General features: G+C 37.4%; 1 non-coding gene across 1 annotated transcript; it reads left to right on the top strand.

Annotated features, from left to right (window-relative positions):
* The first annotated feature begins 6072 nt into the window (after positions 1 to 6072).
* On the top strand, positions 6073 to 6180 carry LOC130456051 (U6 spliceosomal RNA). Its single transcript, XR_008914326.1, has one exon. It is a non-coding gene; the product is annotated as a U6 spliceosomal RNA (small nuclear RNA).
* Positions 6181 to 9993: the final 3813 nt, after the last annotated feature.

Below are 9993 nucleotides of genomic sequence, written 5' to 3'. Positions count from 1 at the left end.
CTCTATTGTACACTGTTCTCCTGGTTCTGTTCCTTTCACTCTGCTTCAATTCCTGGAGGTTTTTCCAGTTCCCATGGAATTCCATATTCCTTTGAGCACAATAGTATTCCATCACCAACATATACCACAATTTGTTCAGCCATTCCCCAATTGAAGAACATCCCCTCATTTTCCAATTTTTTGCCATCCCAAAGAGCACAGCTATGAATATTCTTGTACATGTTTTTTTCATTATTATCTCTTTGGGGTATACACCTAGGAGTGCTATGGCTGGATCATAGGGCAGACAGTCTTTTAGTGCCCTTTGGGCATAGTTCCAAATTGCCCTCCAGAATGGTTGGATCAATTCACAACCCCACCAGCAATGAATTAATGTCCCTGCTTTGCCACATCCCCTCCAGCATTCATTACTTTCCTTTGCTGTCATGTTAGTCAATCTACTAGGTGTGAAGTGATACCTCAGAGTTGTTTTGATTTGTATTTCTCTCATTATTAGAGATTTAGAACACTTTTTCATGTGCTTATTAATAGTTTTGATCTCTTTAACTAAAAATTGCCTATTCATGTCCTTTGGCCATTTATCAATTGGAGAATGGCTTGATTTTTTGTACAATTGCTTTAGCTCTTTATAAATTTGAGTAATTAAGACCTTTGTCAGAAGTTTTTGTTATGAAGAATGTTTCCCAAATTGTTGCTTCCCTTCTAATTTTGGATGCATTAGTTTTGTTTGTACAAAAACTTTTTAATTTGATGTAATCAAAATTATTTATTTTACATTTTGTGATTTTTTTCTAGCTCTTGCTTGGTTTTAAAATCTTTACTTTCCCAAAGATCTGACATGTATACTATTCTGTGTTCAACTAATTAACTTATAGTTTCCTTCTTTATATTGAAGTCATTCACCCATTCTGAGTTTATCTTGGTGTAAGGTGTGAGGTGTTAATCCAAACCTAAACTTTCCCATGCTGTCTTCCAATTTTCCCAGCAGTTTTTATCAAATAGTGGGTTTTGGTACCTCTAACCATGAAAATGTGGTTTTGCCAAGACTGTGAATTGCCAAAACTGTAAAGGTTTCGGCCAAACTGTAAAGATAATTTGTAGTGTCTTGATTTAAAATCTAAAATTAAGTGGTCACCATGGAAAAATTTCTAAATATGAAAATACCCAAGTCAACTGGGTTTTATGGAGATTTTAATTAATACAAATTAAGTAATTAAGGGAAGGAGAGAAAAAGAAAGAGAGAGAGAGTAGCCAAGCAGTAGGAAAGGGCCTAGGCCAAAATGGCCTAGGCCTGAGCCTAAGGGAGAGCAAGTTCGTCTTTATCATTCAACACAAGATTGTCTCAAGCAAGTTCCAGTCCTCCACTGAACTCCTGAACTCCTGAACTGAGTTCAGAGTCTCAACTGAATTCAATTGACCTCCTTATAAAGAGAATTTTCTCTTATGTCACCTCCCCTAAATTTTCACATCTACCATAGTAGATGCTTTTCCCCAGGACTGCCCATTCTTAGTTCTCATTGATGAACTCTTTAGTTCTCACCTTCTTTGGATAGATTATATCTTCTGAGTACTTCACACCTCTTTTGTTACGCTTCCCTTTGGTAAGTTGCTTGACCTTTTAGTGGTTAATTTAACCTTTATAGGTATTTAGCACCTTTTTTGTATTAGATCTAAAAATAGACATAGCTTAAGGTTCTAGCTTGTATTTAATAAAAATCCAAGATTTTGAAAAGGTTTTTTTTTTGTTTGTTTGAGAAATATCTTCAAGGAATAAGCTTGCTAACTCCTAAATCCAGAGAATGAACTGTTGCAGAAAGATGCCAGAAAACCTACATTACATCAAGATCAAGAATGAACCTTGGGGTGTGGTTGCTTGAACTGAAGGTTGATTGAATTTATTTTGAATGTACACTCTTCTGCCAAAGGGGACTGCCCCCTAATTGGCTTTTGTCAATGTGCCCAACAAAACATTGGTTTTGCTGTCTCTATCTCTCCTATTTTTCCCTTACCTCTAACTATTGTAATTTCATAGCTGGTATGTTTACAAGACCCATCAGAGAGACTAGTCTTCCTTGGGCCTCAAGGGAGATTGTGAATTTCAAAACTACTCAACCATATTCAGACCATTCTTTAGAAGATAGGATTTAGCTATTTCCTAATCTATAACAATAGAGATACTTGGAATAACAGAATCAGGTCTTGGAAACTACAATCTCCACACTACTCAGGGTAACAAGATTAGGAAGAGCTGCAACAAAACTCAAGATTTAATTATTTGAGAATATGGCCTTCAACAGACATGTGCAAAAAGGACAGACCTCTGGGAGGTCCTAGGTCAAGCTAGAGCCACCATTGGCACATGTGAGACACAGGAAGTGAGGTAGAGGACAGCTCAGGAGTTCTCTGGACTTCCTGTGAGGAGGTAGAGAGTTAGTGGGAGCCTGGTGTTTGGAGTTAGAAGAGCCCACAGACTGTTTTCTCCATTTTGGTCACATGAGTGATAGGGACTAGACTCTTTCTTTGTCTTGGCTATCCAGGGCCTTGGGCCCACTTTAGCTCAGCCTAAGCAGAGTGGGTATTTAAGCCCGATTTCCTTCTCTCCCCTTTCCCTCTCTCTTTCTCTCCCTCTAATACTTTCTTCCTCCTGTTTGTAATTAAAACACCATAGAAAAAGGTTGGCAGCTGACTTGAGTTTTCATTTAGGAATTACATAGCTGAATTCCTTGGCGACCTTAAATTAATATATATCAGTCTTTTAAAGTAATTTCGTTATCACAAGTTTTTTTTGTTTTGTTTTTTCTTTTTTCCCTCTTTTTAAATTACCTTTTGATTATTCCTTTGAGTTCTGTGTTTGGGCACCAAATTTTCTTTTCAGATCTGGTCTTTTCTTTACAAATGCTTGGAATTCTTTATTTTGTTGAATGACAATACTTTCCCCTGTAAGAATATAGTCAGTTTTGCTGGGTAGTTGATTCTTGGTTGTAGACCTAGTTCCCTTTATTTCCAGAATATCATATTCCATGGCTTTCGGTCCTTCAGTATAGAGGCCACCAGATCCTGTGTTATCCTCACTGTGGTTCCATGGTATCTGAATGACTTCTTTGCAGCTTATAATATTTTTCCCTTGGTTTGATAGTTCTTAAATTTGGCGATAACATTCCTGGGTGTTGTCAGTTGGGGATTAAGAACAGGAGGTGATCTGTGGATTCTTTCAATCTCAACTTTTCCCTCTTGTTCTAGAATATCAGGGAAGTTTTCTTGGATAATTTCCTGTAATATGATGTCCAGGCTTTTTCTTCTGTTATGGTCTTCTGGTAGATCAATGATTCTTAAGTTGTCCCTCTTGGAGCGATTTTCTAAATCTTCTGTTTTGTGAATGAGATGCTTCATATTTTCCTCAATTTTTTCATTCTTTTGGTTTTGTTTTATAGTGTCCTGCTACTTTGTGAGGTCACTTAATTCTAGTTGTTTGATTCTGATTCTTAAAGACTGGATTTCATCCCTGGCTTTTTGGTCATCCTTATCCTTCTGGTCTGATTTTCTTTGAAGGTCATCTTTCATTCTCTTTACCTCATCTCCTTTGCCCCATCTGTCATCCTCTTTACCTCTTCTTTCATCTCCTTTGCCTCATGTTTTGTCTTCTTTGCCTCATATTTCATCTCCTTTTCCTCATTTTCAAGCTGGTTGATTTTGGCTTTCAAAAAACTATTTTCTGTTTCCAGATGACTTATCTTAGTTTTTAAGTTGTTTTCCCAGTTGTCTTCAACCTCTCTTAATAGTGTTTTGAATTGCATTTTGAGTTTTTCCAAAGCCTATGTCCAATTTGCTGGAGTTTTTTGTGTTTTGTTTGACATTCCTTGATCCTCATCTGTTTCATTTGCTCTTTGTTCATTGCCTGTTTAGAAGCTTTTGATTGTAATATCTTTTTTCTTTTTCTGTTGTTTGCTCATATTTACCCCTTCTTTACTCCCTGCAGTTGTCTGTGCTCTTGGTCCTCTCATTTTTTTGGTTTTGGGGTCTTCTGTCAGTCTCCCCACTTGGAGCTTTGTCAGGAGATCTCTCAGTGCAGTCTGTGGGGGTGGGGTGTTGGAGTTTGAGCTTCCCTGACCTCTGAAGTCCTCTGAAGACTTTTGATGGGATTAAGTTCAGTTGGATTGGGCTGGATGTGCCCTGAGGCCAAAACCTCCTGGAAGGCTGGACCAATATGGAAGGTCTCCGCTGTTGTGACCAGGATGCCACTCTGCACTCCCTCTTCAGCTTTTTCCTCACAACCTGTGTTTGACACCTTGAGCCTGGCACAGCCCTGCCCGCAAGGTACTCCCTCAAGACCAGTGCCTTTGCCTGCCCAGAGGTTCCTGCTGCTGCTGGAACCTTAGGACTCTAAGTTTGGGGGGAGGTCTTAGGGGGGTAGTCCTGGGACCTTCCTTCTTCCTTTCCCTTAAACCAGAGTGTTCTCAAATTCTGACTTTTGTGGGTCATAACTTTTGAATTGAGTCCAGCAGTCGAGTTTCTTGGCTCTGTCTTCTTGTTAGGTTTGACTTTCCATCCCTTAGGAGAATTTAGTTTGTAATCAGTAAGGAAGGATTTTCAGAGGTCTGAACTTTTGCTGCCTCTACACCACCATCTTGCTCTGCCTCCAAGATAATGACATTTTAAAAATCAATAGGATTTAAATAATGAGATACATACTCTTTTAAAAAAAAGTACCTTGAAATTATACTTTAGATTTAACTATAGCATCATCACTCAAAACATTTTTGGCATCCAATTTTGGAGTTTGCCTCCAAGGCATGCAGAAAATTCTTTTAAACATCTTCAATGGTGACTAAACTTTATCTTTTGAAGGTGAATTTATTTCCTGGAACAATTAAGAATCATTTTGCAAAAAGTCTGTTGGGAAAAGTTAAGCTTGAAAATGATGTTTTAGGGAAAAGTAAGAAATAACTATAAAGAAGTAAAATTCATGTTTACATGGTCTAAAAATTAGCTTTGGATTCTTCAAAAGAGCATGCTTAGGAACACTGTGGGAAAATAACAGCATCCTTGGAATATGTGTGACTACTCAAATTGCCCATTTCCTCTTAAAAATATAAATTCTGTAGAATAGGTGAAAATTTCATCTCATTATTCTGTAATGAAACATGATCCCTGCCCCTAATGACACACAGAAAACATCCATACTTGCTATAGTCTGTGGAGCTGTTTAGGCAGGAAGGGTGAGGTTAATGTACATAAACTGCAAGGACTTCTCCTGCCCTTTGAGGAGCTGCCAGGGCTTGGATAAGTGAAGAGGGAAAATGATAATATTCTAAGGGAGACCAATATGAGCACGGACAGGGAGGCAGGGAATAATTGTGACATTTGTAAGGGATAAAGGAGATTTACCTGAAACAAAAGTAATAAATGTTGGGAAGTTATAAGGAAATTCATTAGATTCAAGGAAAGGTATCATTTTGAGGATCTTGAAATCCAGGAAGTGGGGATTAAACTTAATACAAGAGGCAAAAGGGAGCCAAGAGGTGCCAGAGTTTTCTGATGCTGTGTTTTAGAGTGATTATTCTGGCAGCAGTAAGTGGGATATATTCAAAGAGAAGGAGTCCATGGGAAGGGGTTTTAATGGCATGGCATCAATAGAGTATAAACTGTAAATTTTTTTCCAGTATGTGTATGAAGAGTTTGAATTCTTACTTCCCTTGATTATGAATAGAAGACTATAAACATAGAAGAGAACAAAACTAATTGACCCAAATTAAGATTCAAAATATAGCTATTGCAGCCTTACTAAGAAAGCTCTTTGTTGTTTGATTATGCCTGAGAAAGAGTCCTCACCTCACATTACTAATTTAAGGATCACTAAATAGTTCACATTAGCTTCACAGTAACCTATGTCAATTATCTTCCACTCTGGAGACCCATTCTGGATGCCAATACAGATGTCACATTATTTTCTGTGGAACATCTTGGCTTCTTGAAACTTCAGGGAGGCTGCAGGGGAAACTAGAATATGAAGTAGGATGTCTGGGTTCTACTCTTAATTTTGCCATTAAATGACCTTGGACAAATTAATTAACTGTGTTTGCTTAGGAAACTCATCTATTAAAATCAGAACAATACTGAGAAGATTTCCATGGACCTTGCAAAAAGGATGACATGCAATTTCATAAAACATCCCATATTTTAAAAAATAAAATATTATTTTAAGTTAAGTAAGAAAAGAAAATTACAATCTTTCTGGACCTCTATTCCCTTTTGTGAAAAACTATGGGATTAGGCCCAATTACTCAATGATCTCTAATTTCTAAAATGTAATGACCTATTCCTTCATATCTATGTTTAACCTAAACTCTGAAAGGATATGCAGACTTCACTTGCAACATGTGAAAAAATCTATAGTGTATTGCAAAGAGTAGGAAATTTATTAAATTGATTTGAATAAACTTATTGAAATTTGAATAAAGTGACAATCCATCTCAATGCATATGTGTACTCTTCTATTCTCCAGAAGTAAAATCCAAATAGGTCCCAAATAATTCTAAGCCAATTTTACTCAATTTGGTCAATGTGGTAGTTTATAAGATATCAGTCAAATACAAAGTCACTATGAAAGCAAGAGAGAAGGAGAGAGAGAAATTTGACTCCAAATCTATCATTTTGGTCAATCTCTCTCTCTCTTTCTCTCTCTTGACCTGTGTGTGTGTGTGTGTGTGTGTGTGTGTGTGTGTGTGTGTGTGTGTGTGTGTGTATGTGTGTGTCTGTCTGTCTGTCTGTCTCTGTGGCTCTCTCTTTCTGTCAAAAGACATGGATTCAAATACTCACTTTATCATTTCCTTCCTTGAAAAACAATCCTTATCCTGGCAGTATATTTTCCAGGGATGTACACATAGATGATGTGGTTGACTCTTGGATTGCCAAAACTAGCTTAGTATTTGGGTGCTCCAGCAGCAGTGGGAAAGCCAAGGTATTCAGCTACCTACTAAACTGAAGTTCTTCAGAGCCAGAGTGCTGACTTAATAGTTGTAAGTCTGTGACGTCTGGACAGGAAACCAGTATCATGTCAGAAAATTGAAAGGCTTCCATTTGAAATGTCTTAGGAAGATTCTGATCTTTACCTGGCTAGATAAGGTTCCAGACACTGAAGCCATCTCTTGAGCTGAATTTTTAAGCATGCAAACTTTACTGCAGAAAGCACAACTCTGATGGGTGGACCAAAAGGACATTTACCTAAGAGACTATTTTATAAAGAACTCACTTAGCACAAGCCCTCACATGGAGGTTAGAGGAACAATTCACGGACATTCTCAAAGTCTTTCTGAAGAACTTTGGTGGTATTGATTGTGACAAATGGGAGACAATGGCACAAAGCCATCTTGTGTGGCATCAAAGGCAGCAACATGTTCTATGAACAAAGCAGAATCCCAGTAATGAGAGAGAAAGAGAGAGAGAGAGAGAGAGAGAGAGAGAGAGAGAGAGAGAGAGAGAGAGAGAGAGAGAGAGAGAGAGAGAGATTGAAAGACAACTCCACCTGAAGTGTTTATATGGACTATTTGTCTCCAATTGTGATAGAGCCTTCTGAGCACATACTGGTCTACTCTAATACTGGTCTACTTAACCACAGTCATACATACAGTACCTCAACCCTGACATTGTGATGTCCTTTCAGTCCTCTTCAAATATGAAGGACACAACCAAAATCACTTAATACCTTACCTCAGTTTCTTCATCTGTAAACTTAAAGAGTTTGGAGTAGATGACCTGGAAAATGCCTTCTGTTCTAACTCTATGATTCTAAGGGGAAAATGATTTTAAGACGATTTAGTCCCATTTTGATTTTAGAGCTGCTCTTCTAAATTCAGCAGCTACAACTCAATAAACATAAAACAAACACTTTTAGAGAAAGATTATCTCTGTCACAGATGAAAAGGCCTTTTTTCTGTCTCACTACAATTCATTCACTAGTTTATGGGCCTGGCATCATCCAAGGAATATAATAAATTTGGAGAGCAAGCCTGACTGATGGCTTCAGAATTTAGAGTTCTGACTTAGTTGACAAATAAGAAAAATCACAGTAACTGGACCATATTCCTATGATCATAGAGGGGTAGATACTGAAAACCAAACATCTTCCTCCATAAAATTGTCAAACACTCAAACTTTTCACTTTTGATATGTGCCTTTACTTTAGATTAAATAGGGTCTGTCTGGCCTATGCTTTTTCTATTTCCCAAGTTAAACTGTCTCCCATTTTGTGAGCTCTTCTAGTCTTCATTTTCTGCCAATACTTTCATAAAGGAGGTATCCCAACTAGAGGGAAATAGACTACAGAATCACTGCATTTGTCTGCCTCATATTTTAAATATCATGGTCTATGGAGCAGACATGCTTGACATGCAAGTAAATTGCCTTCTAGGAAGAGCCATACAAATATAATGCTTTCAAAGCGGTAGTTTTTGACATGAAAGGCTGCAGTTTGACAGACGGCATTTTGGTTTAGAAGGGAGGGGTCAGCAGCCTCATTAGCCTGGAGAACCACAGTAAGGATAAAATAAGTGCTAAAGAGTTGGACTTCGTAGAACAATCCATGATGACAGAGCCCTCCTATTTCACTGTAGCGAGGGGGACAAGTATGGGAATAGTCTCAGCAAAAGCACCCAAGAAACCTTGAGAAAATAACCTTGGAATAATTATTCATATCTCCATAGTAGTTGGTAGAGCGCTTTCTTCAAAATTACCCAGAAAGGCAACTCTTAAAAGCATTGCTATTTAATTATAACAACAATAGTTGTTGGTGGAGGAAGTGGAGTGGATCACTAATACTTGTTCTTAAAATCTCCTCTCTACCTTCTTTGTGTCTGAAGATTTAAACAGAAACACCATATTACAATGATTAACAGTTTTGGCCTAAGACCAAGATCATGAGCCCCAAATCTAACCCTGAGATCCATGTGATGTTTTGTAGGATGCATTTTAAATAAAAATTAGAAATTAAGTCCCAATATCTCAGAGCATCTATGTTAAAAAGTGTAGTGGTTTGGCTCCCTACCCCTACTTAAATTTATTTTTATCTCTTGCTTAGCCTTTGAATGGTGGAGGCAAAATTCAGTTACTGGAAACATTTGGGTAAAGAAGTACAAGAGTACACAGACAAAGTCTCCTACTAAGTTGATTTAACTAGAGGGTTTATTGTTTGTATTCATGCCAACTTAAGTGTACATATTCATTCATGTATAAATGGGTAAGGTGTGCTCAAACTTTACTTTGCTGACTTCTCTAGATCTCTACATTGGCTTGATGAGAAGTTAATAATAACAACTTTGTGTAATCTATGTCTGGAGGGCCCACAGATGTTAGGAATGCTTGATATTTTATACTGAAATTTTATTTTTTACTCAAAGGGATCTAGAGCCTTTTATACATGTGTACTGATTTTAGAGTAAGCAAAAAAAGCAAAAACTAAGAATAGAGATTGGCAGAAATTATTTGAAGTGAGAAAGTGTCTTCATGCATTTTGATAAATCATAACTGCTTCCATCTGATTATCCCTCCAAATCTGGATAAAGGAATGGATCTAACCAACTTGCATCTATCAGAATTCCATGCCTTTGTATAGACTTCTCTTCCATCATGCACTCCTCCCTCACCTTTGCCTCTTAGAACTCTGCTTCTTCAAGGTTCAACTTTGATGCTGCCTCCTTTGAAAAGCTTTCCTTCATCTTCCTAATTGTTGGTGCTTGTTGTATCTTCAAATTATCTTGTACTTATTTATCTGTATGCATGTTGAATTATACCATAGATCAGGGGTCCCAAAATGTTTTACACAGGGAGCCAGTTCACTGTCCCTCGAATCATTGGAGGGCCGGACTATTAAAAAAAAAAAAACTATCAACAAATCCCTATGCACACTGCACATATCTTCTTTTAAATTAAAAAAACAAAATGGGAACAAATACAATATTTAAAATAAAAAACAAGTAAATTTAAATCAACAAACTGACA

This window comes from Monodelphis domestica, chromosome 8 (genome assembly GCF_027887165.1).
Source record: "Monodelphis domestica isolate mMonDom1 chromosome 8, mMonDom1.pri, whole genome shotgun sequence".
NCBI lineage: Eukaryota > Metazoa > Chordata > Mammalia > Didelphimorphia > Didelphidae > Monodelphis > Monodelphis domestica.
This window is presented reverse-complemented; position numbering and strand designations above follow the sequence as displayed.